The sequence below is a fragment of the Mustelus asterias genome, chromosome 11, assembly GCF_964213995.1.
Source record: "Mustelus asterias chromosome 11, sMusAst1.hap1.1, whole genome shotgun sequence".
Lineage (NCBI taxonomy): Eukaryota > Metazoa > Chordata > Chondrichthyes > Carcharhiniformes > Triakidae > Mustelus > Mustelus asterias.
The window spans coordinates 38,315,602-38,329,404 of NC_135811.1; positions in this window are offsets into that span (position 1 = coordinate 38,315,602).

Sequence of the window (13,803 nt, forward strand, 5' to 3'; positions counted from 1 at the left end):
CCCATCTTGTTGCAACCTCTCTCTTTCCTGCTGACATTGGCAGCTGCCACCTCTGGCAGGCTGTGGATGCGGGGACAATTGACGTTTTCAAGGCTGAGATTGATTTTGTTTCAAACAAGGTAAGGTATCAAAGAATATGGAGCACAGGTAGGTAAATGGGATTGAATCACAGATCAACCACAATCTAATTAAATAATAGATCAGCTGAATGGCCTACTCCTATTCCACTGTTCTTGTCTGTGTCTATAGTAGAATAGTAGTGATTCAGTTAATTTTCAATTGTAAATTAAAATTAGTTTTGCAGGAACACTATTTTTATTTAAATACAAATTAAGATAGAAAAGTAAGTCCCTGCTAATATCATCATATATAATCCCTTCAGTGTGGATGGAGATCATTTTGCCCATCGAGTCCGCATCTGCAAGGAGTTCCCATTCTCCCGCCTCATTTGGGACTTGCGGTACTGGAAGCTGGTAGAGCTAGCGAGATAAGATGCATGGGTTTCTGACTGGGTGCAGGTGGGCCTAACTGTGCACTGAGGGATCTAGATGAGAGGAGTTAGCTTGAGGCATGAGAAATAAGTAAAATAACGCTTTTAAGAAAATTTTGTTTGGCTTCCTAATGAACTGGTTTGAAAGGTACATACATGGTGGCGGGTGTCTGGGGAATTCTCCTCCCCTGCTGCTAGACAGGTGCTTGATTTCCCTGTTGGAGGGGACGGGATGGCACCAGCCATGTAGCTGCCATAACCTCATAAAGAAATGTTGCCACCCTCCTCCGAAACCCATAAACTCGATCGAGGATGCTGCTGACGAGCATCAGTGAGTGCTGTCATAACTCAGGATCATGGTTCGCAAGTTGTCAGGGTCTGTGTGACATTCTATATTCTGTAAGCACTTTGAGTGGGCAGGAAGACCATCAAACGAATACAGGGAAAAATACACATATAAGCTGATGATAAAAATGTAGAAGGGAAAATGTTTTTGACCCAATGAGTTACTCGTTTCAATGAATTATATTTGTTTTGTATTGAGATTGCTCTAATTTCTGTAATCTGTTGCTGGTAAATAATGAGAGATAATAAGCGCAATTCTCCCAACTAGCCCACGGCAGGTTTGGTGGAGAATGTGGCAGGAACTAAAAGGCCAGCATAAAATCATGTTGCAATTCTCCAAATGGCGGGCTAATGGCAGGTGGGTCTTCCTGCTGGCGTGTGGTGTGAACGTCATTTGCATTAACTTGCATCCTATGAATGTTCAGTAAAATAGCTGCCCACCGGCATCCCATCAAGCCTTCCAATCTGTGTCACGCCAGCAGGAAATCACGTTGGCACCTAATCCGATTGACCATCCTACTATGCACACGATGGCCCATAGAGGCTTCAAGGTGAGTGCAACAAAACCTTTCTGCTGTGCTGGTCCTGATGTGCTGTACACCACTCTGCCAGGGCAGACCTGTTCAAGCCTCCATTTCCATGCTGAGCTAGAACCTTTGAACCGACCACCTGATGGCAGGAGGCAGGATCAGCTGCCGATCAGCCAGGAGAATAGGAGGGGAATGTGTCTGTGCAAAATTAGTGAGGCTCCAAGCACTGAATCTGGTGCAGGATCTCCCCATTCTAGTCATTGGGACAGGAACCGTTGGAGCCGCCTGCCACCACACTTAGTCTGAAAATGGTAGAATTCAGCCTAATACTTCCAAGGAGATGGATAGTCAAATTGGTTCTTTTAGACAAAATCAATTCAGCAAATGATACTTTACGACCTCCCTCACCCCGAAACTGTGAAATCCTGCCCGAGGTCAATGAACCTTCCCATTGTCCACTCCTCTCCCACTACGATTCCTATGGCAGGTGGGGCAGTAAAATTCTGGCCATAGTTCCTTCTTAACTATTGTATCTATAAATGACATTGCAATGGTTAGAACAGAATTGGAATATTTCTCCATAAATTAATCATCTGTATATACTTAACTCCACAAACTTCATGTCATATCAAAATTCTGCTTCTTTCTAACCCATGTCCATCTATTTTAACCCTATTCTTGCCTCCTTTTCAGAAGCCTCTAGCCATCCAGCAATCCTCCAGTTCTTCAACCCAAGTATGAGAGTCCAGCCAGTAAACTCTGATTGGCAATGCAATGCAGAGTGCATGACATTAGTCCAATTTTATTTTCACTCATGTTTAATTTCCTCTCTACCTGATCTTTAATGTATTTTTGATATATTTCCATAAACTCTTCTCTGCAGCATTTTGACAGAAATAGGACAGATTAGCAAATGTATAAAAGTTGCACCGACATAAATTTTTCTAAATAAGTTACAAGTACCGTAAAAAAAATGTATCCAAGAAATGAAAGCCCCTCTTGTTTACCCGTGTATATTTTTTTGCAGGAAGCTGGTGTTCAGGCCAAGAACACAAATGGATTTAGTCACTTTCGTGCCCTGGAGTCATTGAGGTGTTTATCAGAACACACCATGATCCAGATATCTCAGCACAGATCAAAGATTCATTCTGGTACTTCCTTTCTTGGCTTGTTTCAATGCCTTGCAATATGATGTAGTTATCCACTTAGCCAATGTAAAAGCTTTTGAAAGGAGTTCTTAGAATCCCTACAGTGCAGAAGGAGACCATTCAGCCCATCGAGTCTGCACCGACCACAATTCCACCCAGGCCCTATCCCCATAACCCCATACATTTACCCTAGCTAGTCCCCCTGAAACTAAGGGGCAATTTAGCATGGCCAATCTACCTAACCCACACATCTTTGGACTGTGGGAGGAAACCGGAGCACCGCAGACACGGGGAGAACATGCAAACTCCACACAGACAGTGACCCAAGCCAGGAATCAAAACTGGGGCCCTGGTGCTGTGAGGCAGCAGTGCTAACCACTGTGCCACCCTGAAATCATTTATTGAAGTCAGTTACTTAACAAACACCAAGGGTTGAATTTCCGCAGAGGGGCCAGGAATCAAAATGTATCCTATTGCAACAGCAAAAATAAAATTCTTCTCATCTCTATTTTTGCTTGAGGCTCACCACTCATATTCTGTGAACAGTTTATTTTTTAAAAAACTTGTTTGCTCCTCCCCATATTATCCATCCTTCCCAGCACATTGAAGGCGCAGAATCATATGTCTTTTCAAATATCTCTTATAAGAGTAGCGTCAAATAGTTCTGCAGACGTTTTCTGAATAAATGCACTTAAATCCTTTGCTGGTGTATTGCCTAGGAACTTACGTGTATTGTTTCTGATTTGACATTTATTTATAATAAATAAAAAGGAAGAATATTCATAACATAATAATCTTAGCAAACAAGGGTGGCATAGTTGGACAGAGCTGGATGTAAAGATAATACTTATTATATTAGTTTAGTGACAGGCATACAGACTGCTGAGCAGTTTATTTGAATGTTCAAAAATGTTTTTATACCAATCTGATGAAGTACACTTCTTGAAAAAGCAGAACTGTTAAATGCTTCTGCTGGCACCCAGAGACAGAAGATAAATGTGGCTCGCTGGCACAGCGATTAGCACTGCTGCCGCACAGCACCAGGGATCCGGGTTCAATTCCAGCCTCAGGTCACTGTCTGTGTGGAGTTCTCCATGTCTGCATGGGTTTCCGCAGGTTAGATTGATTGACCCTTAGTGTCAAGGGAGATTAGCTAAGTAAATATGTGGGGTTATGGGGATAGGACCTGGATGGAATTGTTGGTGCAGACTCAATGGACCAAATGGCACTATAACCAAAGGAATTTCAAAATTTACAGTATTCATCAATGGAATTTTTTGAAGCAGATAAAATTTCTGAAAAATGATCTAAAGTTTCAGTAATAGATTAACAAAAAGGGGGGAAAAAACAGCAGCTGTAGCTTTGAGCTGTATGGTGAGAACCATGGTGACATGTTGATGGATAAACTGAGGGAAGAAGTTACCAAATTCGATTTGACCCATTCTTTATCTTCCCTTTAACATTCAGTGCGAATGGTTGGATTTTGCAACTTATGAACTTGGCTGAAGGTGCTACCCAACAAGACCTTTGGTAGGCTCTGAATTTTACCAGCCCTCTCACGAGGGTCTGGAGGAGACAAGGGCCTGTAAAATGTCAGTGGGGAGAGTCAGGCGGGAAGCTTAATACTTCCCACCTCCACAGAATATTCTTGGAAGCAGGGATGGCAGCATCTTAGTTGAGTATAGGGAAGCAGCCAATTAGTCCCATTGACTGGCCATTTAATGGCCACTTTATGGCCCCACCAGTATTGTACCAGTACCAGGACTGCCCCAACTATCTGTTGAGGTGACTGTCACACAGGCAGCCTCCCAGTGGCTCCCAGAAGGAAGGGGTGTCTTCCTTTCTGGCCTCTGTGGTCTATACAGGGGCCTGTATGGTGACAATAGCTATGCTCATGTCTGTGACTCCACCACTGGAGGGTTCACCCATCCAATCGCTGTGGCCTGCCTGGCTCCAGCACATTAAAAGAATTCTCACCTGATCTTTTGGGACGCCTCAACATGAATGTACCATCTCCTTTTACCTTCAGCCTGAGCAGTGGCCATCTCCATCGGTAGCACTGTTGAGGTTTCCGAGTTGCTTGCCCTCTGATTGGGCTGGCAACTCAGACAGGTCAACATTTTTAATTGGATGGCACTTCTGGTGATGTCCCATTATTTGGCCGCTCCTCATAAAATCACCTGCTTTTGGTTCTTGAGGCAAGATTTGCATTCTTTAAAACGCTGGCCTCGATTTCCTGAAAAATCAGTTCTTCCTACCAATATTGGAATATCCTCATGCTGTAAGTGCAATGGATCAACTAATGGAATTAAAATTATTTCTTGTATGCAAACAACACCCTGTACAACAATTTTATATATTTTATTTCCAGCTTTTTTTTAAAAAAGGCATAAATCTATTATATCGCCCTATACAGGAAAATATTAAGCTATAAATATTTCCTTGTCTGTTAGTAGAGAATATAATAGTGTTACCAGAATATGTTCAGTATCAGCTAAAAATTGAGCAGTTACAGAGACCTTTTAAATGAAATTCAGTCAGATAACAAGTACACAGAAATGTTTCTGCTTGGTAGAAGATGAATGGCAATAGAAATAACATGTTGCTCCCCAATTGTGAGGATGTCAAGATATGAAAGAGAAATCCAAAGTATTCCTTTCTTTGAGCCTGTCTGACTCCTATAAGCTTATCAAATATACATCCATTCATGTGTTCCAGTGCAGACTACTGGAGTCGATCTCTGTTAGAATTGGTTGTATTTTGTTCAGTAAAGAGGAATTTATAAAATGCGTTTACTAACAAATGGCCTTGCATTTTAAAATGTTTCATGTTTCTTGCAGACATATCTACTTAAAAAGGTGAAAGAGGATGGTGCAGGAAAAATATGTTTTTTTTGTTCATTTTAACACGACAGTTTCAAGTACTCCCAGTCAGCTATGGCAAGACTCAAATGCAATGTAGAGCACCCTCTGCTGTACTAGAGTGGCATTTCTCTCACTGTTCTTTCAGAATGCTTCAATGAGATGGATGAATTGGTATCAAATTTTAGGATGCATTGTGCTACGGTCACATACCTACAAGAAATTAAACTGAAACAGGCCAAATTATTTCCACTTTGCTTAAAAATACAGATATTTCTTCTATAGTCCTTTTAATCATATGAATTCAGATCATTAGAATCATAGAATCCCCACAGTGCAGCAGAGGCTATCCAGCCCATCGATTCCGCACCAACCCTCTGACAGAGTATCTCACCAAGGCCCTCTCTCCCCGCCTTATCCCTTTAACTCCACACATTTATCATAGCTAATCTATACATCCTGGGACACTAAGGGGCAAGTTAGCGTGGCCAATCCACCTAACCTCCACATCTTCATCTGCAGATCATCAGCTTGCTATGAGGTAAGTTATTATTTAGGTTCATTTTCATTTCAACAACAACTGAAACCACGCTACATGGCACACATGAACAGTATTCTGGGCTAGTGTGGGAAATGAGATAAGGTCCTGTTAAATTTTGTTGTATTCATATATCTAAAGGTCAAGTAGGTGAATAATCTGTTTAAAATATTGTAAATGAATTATTTCCATACTAAATGCATCCTGTTGCAGGGATCAGTTCCAGTATTGCAGTGATCAGTAGAATAAAGGATTCAACAAAAAAATATAAAAATATTGCTGATCGGAAAACAAAAAGCAGAGAGAGTTGGTCAGGCCATCTGGGGAGAAACAGGAATCAGTCGGTTAGCATTTCAGGTCTAAGGCTCTTCTTCAGGGCTGCAAGATTATCACACCTGAAGCAGCATTCAGAAATGACAAGAAAAGAGGGAAGGGGAAAGAGAAAGCTCATACATAAGAAATAGCACGAGACAACATAAAGGAGACACAATGGGGGAAATCAAAGGAATAAAAGACAAATATGGGGCACAGAGTGTGTAAAGAGCAATCGGTGGAAAGGAATCGCGAAAAACTAGCAAAGTGGCTGAGGAGTCTGATAGAAGTAACAAGAATAGGATATGCGTGCTGGCATTTCTGTGGATGGGGAGGTGGGAAGGAGGGGATTGCCGCTTGCAGTGAGACTCTTGTCGGAGCACCACTGTGGCTGATATGCCCCATTTATGTCAACCTGCTTTTAATTTCCATCATACTCCAGGGCCATTGTAATGTGCTCAGGCTTGCCTCCTTTTTATGCTTCCTTTCCTATTTACATCACTTTAGCTATTCATGTATGTGTTCCTAATTTCAACGATTTCTCTCATTAAGTATTATTTCAAACTGTGATACCTCTCTTTTAATCATCTCCCAGTCCCAACCTAAGCACTTCTCAGATCATTCTATTTCTCTGCCTGTTTTTTTTTCATCCTTTCCACTACTTCCTTTGTTCTCTCCTATTTTGAATGCCGCTCATCTGATATCACAGAACCATTGTCATACTGTACGGAAGGAAGGGATTCGGTCCATTATGCCCCTGTCACCTCTTTAACAAAAACAATCCAGATAGTCCCCATAGCTGGAAAAACATTTCCAATTTAAGTATTTATCCAATTTCCTTTCGAATATTATTACTGAATTAACTTCCACTATCCTTTCAGGCAGTGCATTCAAATCATGAGAACTTGTTGCCTAAAACATTTTTCCCCATCTCCCCTCTGATTCTTTTTCCAGGAAGGGTTTTAAACTTTATTAATTGAACTGACTTCTGCTTCTTCACAAATACTGCCCGACCTGTTGAGCATTTAAATTTAAATTTATTTATTATTGTCACAAGTAGGCTTGCATTAACACTGGAATGAAGTTACTGTGAAAATCCCCTAGTCGCCACACCCCGGCGCCTGTTCGCATACACAAAGGGAGAATTTAGCATGGGAGAATTTAGCATGGCCAATGCACCTAACCAGCACATCTTTCGGACTGTGGGAGGAAACCAGAGCACCCAGAGGAAACCCATGCAGACATGGGGAGAATGTGCAAACTCCGCTTCTTTCTGTTTTTGTTTTCAGTGAACCTGACTTTGCCTATTTGTGCGGTCGCTAATACCATTTAACATCCGTTATACTGTCAACAAATTCTGTTACTAATTGCTATTGGTTTCGTAAACAGTGAATGTTGCCATATTAATGAAAACAAAGTAAGTTTAATTTGAAAAATCTGGTAAGTAAAAATGAATGTTTTTAATGTTTGACAAGTTGTGCATGGATTGATAGACATCCCCAATTAAAAATAAAATAAGTTTAATAGCTGATAATAATTAGGAATATAGGATAAACTTATAAATATAAACAATATATATTTATATGTTATTTCTATATATTTTTTATAAAATTAAATAAAATCCCAGGTTCGATTCCTATCTGTGTGGAGTCTGCATGTTCTCCCTGTGTCTGCGTGGGTTTCCTCCGGGCGCTCCGGTTTCCTCCCACATTCTGAAAGACGCGCTGGTTAGCTGCACAGGCCATGCTAAATTCTCCCCCACTGCCAGAGTGTAGCGATTTTCACAGAAACTTCATTGCAATGTTAATGTAAGCCTACTTGTGATACTGATAAATAAACTTTAAACTGAACTTAAAAGTAAATGTCTTGTTCACCAGTTAACGGAAAAACAACATGTTTATTTTCAGGTAAAAATGAATGTTTTTTTTTGTTTGACAAGTTGTGCATGGATTAATAGACATCCCCAATTAACTTTAATAGCTGTAATAATTAAGAATGTAGGATAAATTAAAATATAAACTTAAAAATAAATTCTGTGTTCACCATGTAAAGGAAAAGCATTATTTTCAGGTAAATGCTATGCAGAGGCTTGCAACTTCATGGCTGCAGTCAGCTCCTGAGAAGGTTCTGGAACAGAAACCCGAGCTTACCAAAGTGACCTCCCATGCTGCTTCCTGGGTCATGTGATCCTTACTCTGCAGATTGATCCTTAAAGAGACAATCACCACATCAATGTAGCCTTGTTGTCATAGTGGTACTGTTGGACTCCCAATAGAATATTTGAATGAGAATTCCAATCTCAGCTGTTATTGGCACTGGGTTTCTTGTGAGGATGATTTTATAAGCCTTTACTTCTCATGTAAGGGGAGGGAAAAAAACTGTCCAGGGAGACTAACTTCCTGTTGTGCTCAGACATTTATCATGGCAAGTCAATCAATTACGAAGCTGGTTTTAGTTAGTTCCAAAGTCTCTCAAATGGTGAGGATAATGTGAATGCGGAGCAGAGAGCAACCAACACTTAAAATAATAATTGATTATTCCTTGTCCTGAGAGGACAAGGTCTCTTTAAGTTTATTCATATCAGCTAAAGCATTACAGACAACTATTTTACAAGCGTCACTACTTTACGTTGGTCAAATAATTAGGCCAGAGCGATTACCCTGTGCCTCTTGGAACAGACAGCACACAAACCTTATGCTGCCTTCTCATCTGAATGAATTCAGAAGACAGCCCAGAGCCAAACACACTGCTGGCTTGTCACACGTTGAACAAAGTGGCAAGCAATATGTGTGGCCCACATTTGGTTCAGCTAACCTCCAAATCTTAAGGCAGCCTGCCCTTTTTAAAGGGGAGCTGTAATTATTGTACAGAAGTTGCTGCTGACCATTTGTCGAAGATACAAGATGAAGCACAACACATGAAGCAGCAGAGCAGAGAGGAGCTGCAGACTTTCTGCTCCAGTGCTAGAAGCACAAGAGATGCTAAGGATGAGAAAAGGGGTCAAGGTACAGACCGAGAAGTGCCTTGGTGCAAGTAGCCAGGTGAGTGAAGTCCTGGGAGTCTGGCAGATACCTGTCCTCACATGGATGGTTAAAATCAGTGAATCCATTTTCAAAGGACACTTCTTACCCACCACAACACCAACTTCTCAATGCACCACAGCCCCATCGTTCACTCAACAGCAATCAGGACTCATGCCTGACATTCAGTGACTCCACTTCACCCTCATACACACACCAATATTTCCAGTCTCATATCCACCTCTTGTTGTTTCCACATACCTCCAGCTATTGAAATATGACGGACACATCACCCAATATATTGCACTGCACTAACCGACATTCTTCCCTCTCTTTTGCAGGGTAATGTGGCTCATACCAGGAGGAAGCAGAGCAGAGCCAGAGGTGAACACACATGTCTACATCACCTGAGCCCTTTGGAGAAGAGGATACTGTACATCACAGGGGCAGTTGTGACAGAGGCCGGTGCATCTGATATCTCTGAGCACATTCAGGATGACAATACATTTCTGCCTTATCCTCATCTCAAATCCCCACCTATCCTAATCCTACTCTTCGGCATGAATAGAAAGTAGATAATGGCTGAAATCTTCCAGTCCTGTCCACCATAGGAATTGTCATGGATGGGACAGTAAATATGTAAGACAAGCCAAAGGTCCATTGACCTCGAGTGGGAATTTCCAGTCCTCGGGCAGGCAGGACCAGAAAATCCCGTCCGATATGACCATGGATCTCTTGCTCCCCACCCCACTTTCCTTTCCTCACATCCATCCTCCCCTTCTGCATTCCTGCTTTTAGATATCCAAGAACTCATGAGAAAAGTTGAGAGTTGCTCCAAATCTCCAAAGAACCACCATTGCTTGTTCTGACAACCGACAGCCATCAGCTCAGATGTTGGCAATGTACATGTCTCAGAGACCAGTTGTGATCCACACGTGGTGAGTCACTGAGTATGAGTGATCTGCATCCAGGCCAGGGTAAAAAGACAGTTTGTGTGCCAGTTCCCCAGAGGGTGGGATCACAGATGAGTTCTGTTGAAGGGGATGGCTTACTGGAAAACATTGATGAGAGCGCACACAGAGATGCCTGGGATACTGGCTAGACTATTAGCTAGCTTGTTGTCATTGTTAAGAGTGGAGGGAGTTCCGTTCCATCTTGGTATCAGGTCCTTGCACAGAGCTTGAAGACCAAACAACCCAGTGTGGAAGTGGTGACTAACTCCATGACGATGATGCAGCATCTGGTGGCTGAAGTCTCAGCTTCTATTGCTGCAAAGACAGAAAGCAACGAACACCTGAAGAGCTGCACTGGCAGCTCGGATGATCCTGAGACCTAAGCTTGCTGCCTTGCAAGCTCAGACTGCTGCCAGCGTGGGAGCAGATCTCAGTGTTTAAAGGATCATGCAGCTCTCATGGCAGTCCAGCAATCTGGCCTCCCAACAGATTATTAGGATTGCTGAGGTTTTGCCCCAGGGAAGCAGCGGTGGAGAACATGCACCCACTGTTCTCAGGATGACTGCTTTTTTGTCAGTGCCCCTGCTGTTGTCTATCAGCATCCTAGTTCAGACTGCTGTCACCCAGGCTGAGATTAAACCGTTCAAAGTCATGCGTTCTAGGCTTAGAACAAGTTGAGGTCATCCTGCAAAGCTGTCTATAGACTCCGCCACTGAAAAGCAGCAACTATCCAGCAGCCATGAATAATGCACAGCAAATAATATTGAGAGGGAATATTGGATAGCACTGTGTAGGAACACGAGGAGAGGCAAAAACATCCACAAGACTGGCACTAAGTGGATGCACAAGGGTGAATGGTTCAATTTTGTATGCCTAATTGGATAAAGTTGTTGTGGAAAAATGTTTGTTATTGGTTTCTACTTCAGGATCTTGGTCAAGTGGACGTTGTGATGGAAGATAGTAAATGGATGAAAGGTGGCGATTGTGGAACTATGGGGATGATAGGATTGTGTCTTAAAGAATCAGAGTCTGAGCGTCCATCGGAGTAAAAGCGTTCCGGAAGCCCACTTCATTTCTTCTCTTCCTCCTCCACCTCCTCTCCATGTGGCATCATGTGGACTGCGCTTTCATGATAGCAAGATTGTGGAGGATGCAGCAGACCAGCATGATGTTGGAGACATGCTCTGATGAGTACGGGAGGGCTCCCTGAAAAGTGCCCCTCTCACCCACACACACACACAGACACTGCTGAGTGCGCAGGCAATGGGTTTGTTTCTTCAGCATGCTGATGGATCACATCACATTCTTTCTGATGGCTGCATGTCTCCTGTCTTTGGCACCATTTCCTTGCATGGATGGATGACAGAGGAAAAGTATGAAGCTAGAGCAGATTTCCCTTATTTCCAAATTATCAGCCTATGGTTTGTCATGGGGGCCCACATGGGAATGACTGGCTGCCTCAGAATGGAGGACTGAAGGGATAATAGGCATGGTCCACAGTGCCATGGGCATGCAGTCGATGGCTTCCTGTACCATTTGACAATCCCATTATCCTGATGAAGCCACTTGCCTATTCATGATTCAAAAGTAGGCTCTGATGAAGAATCATCTAGACTTGATTCTATTCTCTCCCCACAGATGCTGTCAGACCTGCTGGGATTTTCCAGCATTTTCTGTTTTTGTACCTATTCATCCTGCTTCTCTCTTGTGAGAGAGATTATGAAGTCTCTTCTTTTGGTGTACAGGCCTGCACCACATCTCTGATACAGCAATAGACAGCAAACTGGGATGTACTGAAAATGTTGCTGCAAGAAAACTCTGCTTACCTAGACACTGAGGGTTTTGGCAACCTTGGCAGCTATTGGCAGTTCCATCCTCACCCTAGGCCGTGGCTGTAGGGCCTGTTGAAGGAGGTGGCACAGTTCAGTGGCCCAACTCCTTGGTGAATGGTAAGCTCTTGTCACATTGTTCTTAGCTGAGATCAAGGTAGCACAAGTGCTCCTTCAAAATTTTGGTGTGTAGGCCCTTCTGGGTGAGAGCCTACCTTCTTCTCCTTCTGTGGACAGCTTCCCCTCTCAGCAACGTGTGTTCCACATCCCTGCCATGTTGCAACCCATGGGAACTGCAACTACACCCCCATAATTACAGAAGGCTTTCTATCGACAGGGCAGAAGCTCACCTTTCATGCCTGTCAGGATCTAGGAACACTACATCCAAAAATTCTTCCAAAAACACAGTGCAGTACTTCCACTAACTTGCAGGGGCAAAAGCATATTGCTGCAAGTTGGCTAAATGGACCCATAAGGGGATTGAATTGGTCCCTCATTCAGATGAATCCATGTTTAAATGTGCATGATTAGGAAAGGGACCTGTACAATCTAAATTGCTAGAACATGCGTCAAATAGGTCGAAGTGCCCGAGTGAAGTCACAATCTGCCCATTCAGACTGATGTATATCAGGCATGCCAGTATTTACATTCTGTCAGGATGTAGTGGAGGTAGTCAAAAGTGTTCCAGCCACTATTATTTGTCTTCGGGGCTTCCTCAGCACTGGCATCATGGAGCCCAATTTCACAGCCCATATATTTGGAGCCTCAATGTGCTATTGTCACCTTTAAAACTTAAAACATTATGTGAGTTATAAATCATTAACATGTGTTTATTTTAAAGGATAACCTACTATATAGAGCCTGGGTCGAAAGAGGTTTATGGTAATGGGAATAGCTGGACTCCTGTTTACCCACACCAGCTAAAGTCAGCAGATTTGGATTTGCAATATAAATATTATCACAAATTCTATACCATACAAATCATTTTTAAACAGTCTTTGAAATCTCACTATATAGCCTAAGAGGCAAAGGAGTTAAGTGCATTTATATTTGTTAATGTTTTGGTCTTTTCTGTAACTTTGCTTTTCATTTCTCTGTTTCTTGGCTTTGAATTTCCTTCTGTGCTGTAGGAGATTTTCTTGGCTTTTTGCAGGCTGATTTATCTTTAACTTTTTGCCTGCAGCTGTTTACTTGGTTGCTGCCTGTTTTATTGTATTTTAGTTACTTGTTCCCCCCCCCTCAACTTTGCAAAAGAAAATACGCTTTCAATTTATTTTCAATTACCTGAACGCTCGTTTTGGACCTTGCACAGATATTAGTGATCATAGCTCATTTGTACTGTACTGAGAAACAGTAATAATAATGTTAGCCATTGAGATTTTCCATGATACTCCGAGAATTTCAACAGATATTTTGAATTCATCTGGACAAACGGTCTTATTGAATAGCAGGATTTGCTATTACTTTGTAGAACCCTTGGTCAGGTAATGGTCACTATTAATCAAATAATTCGCTGCACAAGGCAAAACTGACAACAAAAGCCCTTTCTAATTCAATTCATTTAAAATATTCTTATTAAACAAATATAGGTGAAGGTCACCATGGACCGCTCTCTCTTTTAAGGTGGAAAAGCTAATGGTGGTGATTTAACTTGAGGATCACCACACTTCAGGCAAAGGTGGGCCTTCATGAATAACCTCAGCCAATACGAGAATTGAACCTGCACTGTTGCCGTCACTCTGCATCACAAACTAACCATTCAGCTAACTGAGTTAAA